Below are 10,416 nucleotides of genomic sequence, written 5' to 3' on the forward strand. Positions count from 1 at the left end.
TGTGATAGTTTATATAATTTAAAAAACTCACTACGAGAAGAACAACATAAGATAATAAATAACATTGAAAATTTAGAATTAGATATACATTATAGCACAGATAGGATAAATTATTATACAAGAATTTGTAACTCTGCAATTACTACAGGATAAAATAATTAATGAATATATCTTACGAAAAAAGAAAATTATTAAAAGATATTGAACCAAAAAATCCACGCACTAATAAAAATAGATTCACTAGAAACCTATTAAATCTATTATACCTATTAAATCCGCGCACCCCCCTACTAATGGTACTTTGGACAAACAAATTAAAATCCCACATTCATAAAGCACTCAAGGAGGTTGTTTCTCATTCATAACATAATAAAACACTTTCAGAACTCTCTCAAGTCTTTCAAGCAAGATACTTTAGGTTTCCAAGAAGTAGGTCATCCAAGGGTGCAAGGGTTGAATTATTTCTGTAAAACTTGCTATTTCAGGCATGTTACTCTTTCATAATTGGTAATTTGTTAAAATCATGTGTTTTAAAGAGTTGTTCATATGGTATTGATATTGGTTTTGAAACATGGGTTGGGGGTTTTGAATACTTGTTGATGAATAATGTTTCCCACGGTTTACACATGATTGTTCATGCTTTAATTTTGATTTTAAACTTGTTGGGTACATGGATATGGTGAATGAACTAGGGTACTGTGACTTCCCCAACTTGTGACTTTTGAAGTGGTTATGACCTCAACTCCATATTGTGAAATTGGTTTTGAATATGAAAAATATGCACATTGAACTACCCTTGAACTATTGCATAATGTGAAAGGTTAATGAAGCATAATGGTTTTGAATTAAACTTATGGGCTGTGTAATTCCCCAAGCTAATGTATAATTGAACCAAGGGGGCTATGAATTCCCTAAATAATGAAATTTTTTTGGCATGTTGATGTTACCTTATAAGTGTAGTTGGTATAACGATACCAACAATATATTCCTAAATATGTATTATGGTTCAATGAATGAGAATGTGTGATAAATGATTTAATTAGGCTTTAATGAAGGTTGTGTAGCTGAGTCGTGAAAGTGGAGGTCCCGAGGGCCAATATGAAAAACCGTGATTGTCGATGGGGGTTTAAATAACTAGGTAGTTCGAGTCTCCCTTATTATTATCATATGATTGGGAGGTTTGAGTCCCCCATATTATATTACATTATTGGGTTCTTGGATCACCTTGATATGCCGATAGGTTTGATATACCCTCTAGTTTATGCAGCCACACACACTAGGGCTAAGTTTTAAAGTACATGTTAAGCCTTGTTCCTTGTCACGACATATTATTTATATATGTATTATGATGTTATTCATATGGTATTGAAACAACTGGACTTGACATTATCCCTATCACTGAGTTACATGGTAGTGTTAACCCCACTAACTGTCTCTAGATGTTGTATCCCCACACAATGCAAGCACTGAAGACACTTCTACTTTTTTTGTGCAGAGTTAGGTGGATTAGCTCAGTTCGTCAGTTTGTTGTGGTGAAGTGGTGATCTTTCATTCTTCAAAAGACTTAGACATTTCATCAGTTCTTATCATAGATTAGAATTGAGAGTTTTTATTATCATCAACATTATTATTTTTATTGTCATCTGTCAAAGTCGGGGACATGTCCCGACCAAGATTGATTTTTGATTTTTTTTTGTTAGAAAGATTTGTTGGATTACTGTGAACTTGGGCGATGTTGGTCAGTTGTTTGGTTGGTTATCAATTGTTGGTTATAAACGTGATTTAAATATCATTAAGCATATTATTATGTTATCTTGTATTATTATGCTATCTTTGTATATATTTGGAACTCATCTGACGTTGGGTATGTTATGTTTACTTGGTTAGGTGTATGGGGTGGTCTCCGGTCCATGCAGGACTTAAGATACCCGTCATGGCTAGGCCATGATTTGGATTGTGACAAAGTTGATATCAGATCCTAGGTTTGGTGTCATTAGGTGTTCACAAAGCCGTGTCAAGTAGAATCTCTTTTATGAGTGTCCAGCGCGTCACACTTACAATGGAAAGGCTATGAGTCATGTAGAAAGTTTCCCTTTCTTATTGTTCTATTTTGAGCTATAGAGTCTAAGGTCTTGAAATCTCCTCTAATCCACGTATGTTCGCTTTTTAGATCATTCCTCTCATAAGATCTAATGCTCATAAAAACTCTTATGTCTTATCTGAGAATAATATGGACAGGGCTCGTTCCACTCAAAGAGTTTAGACCCGATCTAGGACTGCTGTTTTTGATTTCTCTAGTAAAGTTCCACCAGTTTCCCCTATCCCTCCTCGGGCACCTCAAGTTGATGTGTCTAATGATGAGTTTCATCAGTTGATTCATTTACTTACCTAATTGGTGGCCTCTCATACTAAACGTGTTGCTTTTGTTGCTCCATCCACTGAGGTCACTAGAGTTGGCCAATTTATGAGGTTGAGTCCTCCTATTTTCACTGGTTTTGTAGTTGAGGAAGATCCTCAAAAAATTTTGATGATATGGAAAAGTTTTTTCATGTGATACTTGCTACTGATATAGAGGGTGTGGAGTTTGCTACCTGTCAATTGAAGGATATGGTGTATCAGTGGTATGAGGAATAGGATCAGTCTTGGGGTGTTGATGCTCAGTTTGCTTTGTGGAATGACTTCTCTAGTGCTTTTCTTGATCGCTTCTTTCCTCAGGACTTGAGAGAGAAGAAGGCTGAGGAATCCATGAACTTAAAGTAAAACAGGGTGACAGTGAAAGAGTATTCCTTGAAATTTTATCAGTTGTCACGATATGCTTTGGAATTGGTGTCTGGCATGAGGGTAATAATGAGGAAGTTTGCTTCTGGGTTGTCTCGTGAGTTGATTTTGAAGAGCAAGGCCGCCTTGTTGAATAAGGACATGGTCATCTCTAGACTTGTGGTGTATATGCAATAAGTGGAAGATGAGAAGAAAAAAAAAGCAGAGATGAGTGATAGGCAGAGTAAGAAGTTTTGGTACTTGGATTGAGGCAGAGGTCAGCAGCAGAGTGGTAGGGATGGTGGGATTTTTCTAAGAAGTAGTGGGGAAATTATGGTTCCTACTTTACGACTAGTGGTCTTTATCTTAACCCATTGTGTGATCATTGTTTTCAGAATAGTATTAGTCCTAGGGAACAGAGTGCCAAGCCTCGGTCTAGTGGGGCTCAGTCAGCTCCATCATATTCCTCGTATAGATTTTTGGGTCAAGTGCATCGTGGTGTTTTTAAAGAGAGGAGGAACAAGTTCTTTAAATATGGTTAGATTGGCCATATGTATAGGAATTACCTTTCTAGGGTTGCTTCTGGAGCAAATAAGATTCCTTTTGCTACTTCATCAGCTCCTGCACTAAAGGGTACTACTTCTGTTTCTAGCTCCGGCACTGGACGAAACTGTTTGTATGCTCTCTGACATGACCCAAACCAGGTCTTGGCCATGTCGAGTATCTCAAGTCTAAGCAGTACCGGAGACCACCCCCAATACCCAAACCATTGACCACCTTACACCTCATGTTAGATGACTTTATAACATATAACAAGACAAGAGAATATCAACTTAAAGACATTATAATAAGTCTATAACCTAACCCAACCTTCCACAACCAAAAAACCAACCAATACCAATATGAACTCCAATACCAATACCAATATCGACACTATTCATGCCCACCATAGTCTGACAAAGCTTCTAATCAAAAGCAAAGAATATCTAGTCGGTACATGCCCCCGACCACAGCCAAAACCAAGACCAAAGGAATAGTAAAGACCTAAAGAAATACTTAGCTTGAAATGGGGTCTTCTGAAGTATGGAAGCTCACCACTTTAGTCTAACTCAAAAATTATCCCCAAATCACCTAGTCACTGAGTAAGAGGAGTGGAAGTATGGCCGATTCTGGCATCGCATGTGGATACAGCATTCGAAGATGGTTAGCAGGGTTAATGCTAGCATATAACTCAAGGATAAAGATAAATTAATGCAATCAATCCAAACTAAGTCAAACAAATGCACATAACCATATGCAAATACATATATACATATATACCATGTCGGGATAGGGAATAAGACTTAGCATGAACTTTAAAACTTGATCTGGGTTGTGTAGCTTTATTTTCATAAGTCTACCCATGGGCTATATGGGTCCAGTGTTACCCCCTGAACGGGCCTCAGTCCATGTCAGCTGCACGAACCGGAGATATCATAAATGAAAAAGAGTTCAATTGTAACCTTCACCCTCCATGATATATATATATGTGTATGTAGGCTTGGAGGATTCCCTTTTACCCCATAAGCACATAGTCATCAAGACCAACCCTCATGTCGACAAACATAAGTTTCCAGTGTCCGTCCTTTGAACTCACACCTTCATGACTAGTTATCACAACCCCCATTATTGCCTAATTAAAACATTTAACACATAACAAACCATAATCCCAGGAGTCAATTATTAAGGCATTATTAAGTGGTATCGTCTTACCAACTATAGCAAGCAAGCAATGTCATTAGCCAACACTTAGGGGATTTCCAAGTACCCTACAGACTCCATTATTAAAATCACTTAGGGAATTCTGATATACCCCATAAGATTTTTATAATCATTCACTTAGGGTATTTCATGGTACCCAATAAGGTTTTTAAAATCATCCTTAACCATTTATCCATTTATACCATGCATTAGTTTCAAGAAACAAGCCATGCCAAGTAATAATACATAAACCAAAATAAATTATACAAGTGGGTTGAGTTTATTACCAATTTTCATACCAAAATAATTAATTTGGGGATTCCATTGTACCCCTATTTCCATCCACCATTTCCACGCACCCCAATGCATTTACAACCATTAATTTAAGCACAATTATTTCATAAGTATCATGGAAGAAGCATTTAAACAATTTATATTAAAACCCCCAACCCATAATTCAAAACCCAACTTCAATATCTCATGAACAATACTTTAAATCATATCCTTTTACAAAATTGAAAATGAGGAAAAGTAGCATGCCTTAAACACCAAGTAGTATGGAGAGAAATCACCATTGGAAGTCCCAATTGATTAATCTCTTGAAAATCCTAAGTGTTCTTGACCTTGAGGATTTAAGAGTGTTTAAGAGTCTATTCGATATGTATTTTAGGGCTAAGGATAACCTAAAGAGGTTATAAGATATGGGTCTCAAGTTGGGCAAAAGGGGAAATGTCCAAAAAGCCCTTAACTTAAAAGCTAAAAAAAATGTCACCTTTGACCACGAGTTAACCATTGACTTGTAACCTTTTCTTATGACTCGCATCCACGATTCATACCCAAGATAGTTTCCAAGATCCCCGTACATTGTCAACCTTACGACTCGACAAGCTTACTCGTAATAAGACCCTACAATTCGTAGGGTCCAGTCGTAGTTAACACAGAGCTCAACCTCAAGATCATGCTATGCTTTATTTTACATGCTATTGAGTCCTGGGGGTATTTAATACTTGACAATTTAGTTGTTTACCTAGAGCCAGTGTCAGTTATAACTTAGTCTCAGTTATGTCACGATCAATAGTACTCTCAGTCAGTTACAGAACTCAGTAAAACTCATCAGCTATAGAACTCAGGAAAACTCAATAAACTCAGTCTCAATCCAATCGAGTTTAGAATAATCAATTTAGTGTCTTTTAGAAAGGAGTAGGATTCAGCACTAAGTGAACCCAAGAATAAGGGCTCACCTGCCAGTAGAGGATGTGATCCTTAGAAGAAACCTTGCATTCCAGAACTACATAGCCAGTATAGGTTGAGACATCGAATATGATAGTTGAGGGTTGATGAGGTGTTTTAACCTGCCAGTTAAGGGTTCTACCGTTCTCATTAGCATACTTTCCAGATGAGGATAACTCTCAGCTTGTCCTTACCCGTGGCATGGTATTGACACCCTTCTAATAAGATTACAGATTGGACCCCAACTTAATTATATTATATTATTTGGGGCATGTCAGTTTGATGATTACCTCTCACAGTTTCAGTCTCAGTCTTCAGAATAGAACTTTGTTCTTTTCTACAGAATCAAGACTATCAGATACAGTCAAGCAGTATCAGTAACTCAATTATCAGTTACTCAATATTAGATTTTAGGACTTAGCTTTAGACAAGCTCAGTCACAGTATTCATATATGTGTACATTAGTGCATACTTAATTTTTTTACAGCAATATCAATTATCCATGTACTTTCATATTCAGTTACTTTATATCATACAGTCAGTTATTGTCTATGCATATGATCCCTTACATTCAGCCTTACCTCATCCAGCATACCAGTATATTCCACATAATAACACATACTCTTTCTTTGTGCTATAATGTCTCATATCATAGGTTTGGATGCTCAGGTTTCTGATCTCACATAGATAGATTTAGATTCAGCCAGCAGTGTCAGATTTAGTAGTGAGTCTTCATCCATTGAGGATATGTTTTTATTCAGTATTTTCAATAGTTGGAGTTGGGGGCTTGTCCCATCAACTCCACTTTCAGATAATTTAGTTAGAGGCTTTTCAGACTAGATTTCAGACAGTATTCAATTTTGCAGATTGTTATTGTAGTTTGACATTTTTGTCAGTATTTTAGATATTTTGAACCTTAAGGCATTTCAGCCTATTATTTTGTATTTATTATAGTATATTATTCAGTACTTATAGTAGATATCAGTCATGGGTTAGCTTGTGGTCCTTCGAGGTAGTAAGCACAGTGTAGCAATTGGGGTACAGAATCGGGACATTACAAACTTAGTATCAGAGGCTAAGGTTCAACAGTGTCCTAGGAAGTCTGAAAGTCTCATCAAGTAGAGTCTTGTACATGGGTGTGTAGCGCGCTACACTTATGGACAGGAGGCTATGAGATGTTTTAGGAAGTAGTTCCCCTTATTTTAGTATTTATGTTGTGTGAGTGAGCATGAGATCAAGTTAAACTCTCAGTCTAATATGTTTCTTCCTTTCATTTATAGAATATGCCTTCTAAAAGGACTAATAAAAGAAGAACCAAAAACCAGTCAATACCTCAACCCATTCAGGTAAATCCCGTAGACGAGCATGTCTCTCATTCAGAATTCAAAGTTGCATTTACTACTATAGCCAATTCCATAGCAGCTAAGAACAAAGGGCCAGCTGCTGATCCAGCCAACCCGGTGGCCAATACTACTGAAATCAGGATTTGGGACTTCACCCAAATGAATCCTCTCTTATTCTCAGGATCTAAGTCATAAGAGGATCCACAGGAGTTTCTCGATCAGGTTTAGAAAGTCATAGATATCAGGAGAGTGATTTCTAGTGAGAGTTCTAAGTTAGCTGCCTATCATCTACAAAATATAGCTCATACGTGGTTTAAGCAGTGAAAGGTAGAAGGGCCATAGATGCAGAGACCTTAGAGTAGGAAGAGTTTGCTACCCTTTCTAGATAGATTCTTTCCCTTAGAGTTAAGAGAGGCCAAAGTGTTGGAGTTTATTAATCTCAGGCAAGGCAGTATGAGTGTAAAAGAGTATTCCTACAAGTTTACCCAGTTAGCCAGGTATGCTCCCTATATAGTGGCAGACAGTAGGTCCAGGATGAGCAAGTTCATGTTATGGGGGTTCAGATAGTATGGTTAAGGAGTGTAGAACAACAATGTTATTAAGGAGATGGACATATCCAAAATCATGGTCCATTCTCATTAGATAGATGAGGCTAAGATCAGAGAGAGAGAGAGGCAGAACAAGAGATCTAAAATAAGTAGCTTCAATTTCAATCAGCCTAAGTCAGAGGATGGTAACCGTTCTCAAATTTGTCCAAAGTTTTTAGTTACATCTCTATCCTCAGCCAATGCTCCAGTTCCTAAATTCAGAAATGGTAACAAAGATAGGGCGCCAAGCTCTAAATCTCAGGGTAGTATCAGCAGTGCTCGAAGAAATCTATTTTGTCTGCAATATGGTAGCAACCATCAGGGTGTCTACAGAGCTGGCAGTGATATTTGTATTGGGTGTGGCAAGCCTGGCCACAGAGTTAGAGATTGTCCTCAGTAAGGTTCTTTAGGTCAGTATAATTGTCCTTCAGCTCAGTCCGATCGCTCGAATTAGTAGGGTGCCGCTTTCAGTGCCACCAGTAGGCAACACCCAAATAGGCTTTATGTACTTCAGTTCAGACAAGATCAAGAAAATTCCTATGATATGGTCACTGGTATATTGCAGATCTTTCATTTATATGTTTATGCCTTATTAGATTTAGGAGCTTCTTTGTCTTTTATAGCTCCCTACTTATTAGTCAACTTTAAAGTCAAACTAGAAATCTTAACAGAACCATTCTCAGTCTCTACCCCAGTGGGTCAGTCTATCATAGCCCGGCGAGTATACGGGAACTATCCGGTTATGATATCTCAGAAAGTCACTTCAGCAGACTTGATAGAATTAGAGATGATAGATTTCAATGTCATTCTCATCATGGATTGGCTCTATTCATGATATGTCTCAGTTGATTGTAGACGTAAAATTGTTCATTTTTCAGTTTCCAAATAAACCAGTCCTTGAATGAAGGGTAGTACCACAGCGCTTAAAGGTCAGTTAATCTCATACCTTAGAGCGAGAAAAATAATATCCAAGGGGTTTGTCTATCGTTTTGTGTGAGTCAAAGACTCTAGTTCAGAAACTCCCAGTCTTGAGTCAGTTCTAGTAGTAAATGAATTCTCAGATATGTTTCCTGAAGATCTTCCTAGAGTTCCTCCCATCAGGGAAATAGACTTTGGAATAGACCTTCTTCTAGATACTCAACCCATATCTATTTTTCCATACAGAATGGCTCCAGTAGAACTCTGAGAGTTAAAATAACAATTAAAGGATCTCTTAGATAAGTGATTCATCAGACCTAGGATTTCTTCGTGGGGTGCACTAGTCTTATTCATGCAAAAGAAAGACATTTTCCTCAGAATATGTATATATTATCATCAGTTAAACAAGGTCACAGTCAAGAATAAATACCTGATTCCTAAAATTGATGACTTGATTGACTAATTTTAGGGTGCTAGTTACTTTTCTAAAATAGGCCTCAGATCAGGCTATCATCAGCTCAGAGTCAAAGAATGTGACATCTCAAAAATAGCTTTTCGAACCTGGTATGGTCACTCGAGTTTCTAGTAATGTCCTTTGGTCTTACTAATGCCCCAATAGCTTTCATAGACTTGATAAACCAAGTGTTTAAGCAATATTTGGACATGTTCATTATTGTCTTCATCGATGACATTGTTATCTATTTTCGTAGTGAGAATGATCACGCAGATCACCTCAGAATTGTACTTCAGACTCTCAGAACATATCAATTGTTCACCAAATTCAACAAGTTAAAATTTCGGATAAGGTTAGTAGCATTTCTTGGTCATATTATTTTTAGTGATGGCATAGAGTTGATCCTCAAAAGACCAAAACGGTGAGAAACTGGTCTAGACCCATCTCTCCATTAGATATCAGGAGTTTCTTGGGTTTAGTTGGTAATTACCATCGATTTATTAAAGAATTTTTGTCTATTTCATCCCTCATGTCCATATTAACTCAAAAGAAAGTCAAGCTTCAATGGTCATATTCCTGCGAGAAGAGTTTTTAGGAGTTGAAGACTCGACTCACCTCAGCCCCAATTTTGACTCTACTAGATGGTTCAGATGGGTTTATGGTGTACTGTGATGCACCCAAAGTAGGTTTAAGTTATTTCCTCATGTAGAGAGGTAAGGTCATAACCTATGCCTCTAAACAGCTTAAGCCCCATGAGAAGAATTACCCAACTCATGATCTTGCGTTAGCAACTATAGTGTTTTCCTTAAAGATTTAGAGGCACTATTTGTATGGGGTACATGTAGATTTGTTCACAAATCACAAGATATTACAGTATATCTTTTCTCAAAAAGATTGGAATTTTTATCAGAGAAGGTGGTTAGAGTTATTAAAAAATTATGACATGACTGTTCTTTATCACTTGGGCAAGGACAATATAGTATTTGATGCTCTCAGTCGACTGTCTATGGGTAGTGTTACTCATGTTGAAGACAATAAGAAGAAGTTAGTTCAGGAAGTTCATCAGCTTGCCCGACTAGTGTCTGCTTAGTCGATTCAGCAGAAGGTAGTGTATGGGTGTAGAACAGTTCTGAATCCTCTTTAGTTTCTGAGGTAAAGGAAAAATAGAATAGAGATCCTAGTTTTGTTAAGTTGAAAGAGTCAGTTAGAGATAAAAAGTAGAGGTTTTCTACCAAGGGACATATGGTGTGTAGCATTTCTAGGGTCACCTATGTGTGCTAGGAGGAGACGACTTGAGGAAATAGATTCTCGCAGAAGCACATGGCGTGTGTTACTCTATTCAAATAGGGGCCACTAAGATGTATCGTGACTTGCGGGAGATCTATTG

This window comes from Capsicum annuum, chromosome 4 (assembly GCF_002878395.1).
Source record: "Capsicum annuum cultivar UCD-10X-F1 chromosome 4, UCD10Xv1.1, whole genome shotgun sequence".
NCBI classification, from domain to species: Eukaryota; Viridiplantae; Streptophyta; class Magnoliopsida; order Solanales; family Solanaceae; genus Capsicum; species Capsicum annuum.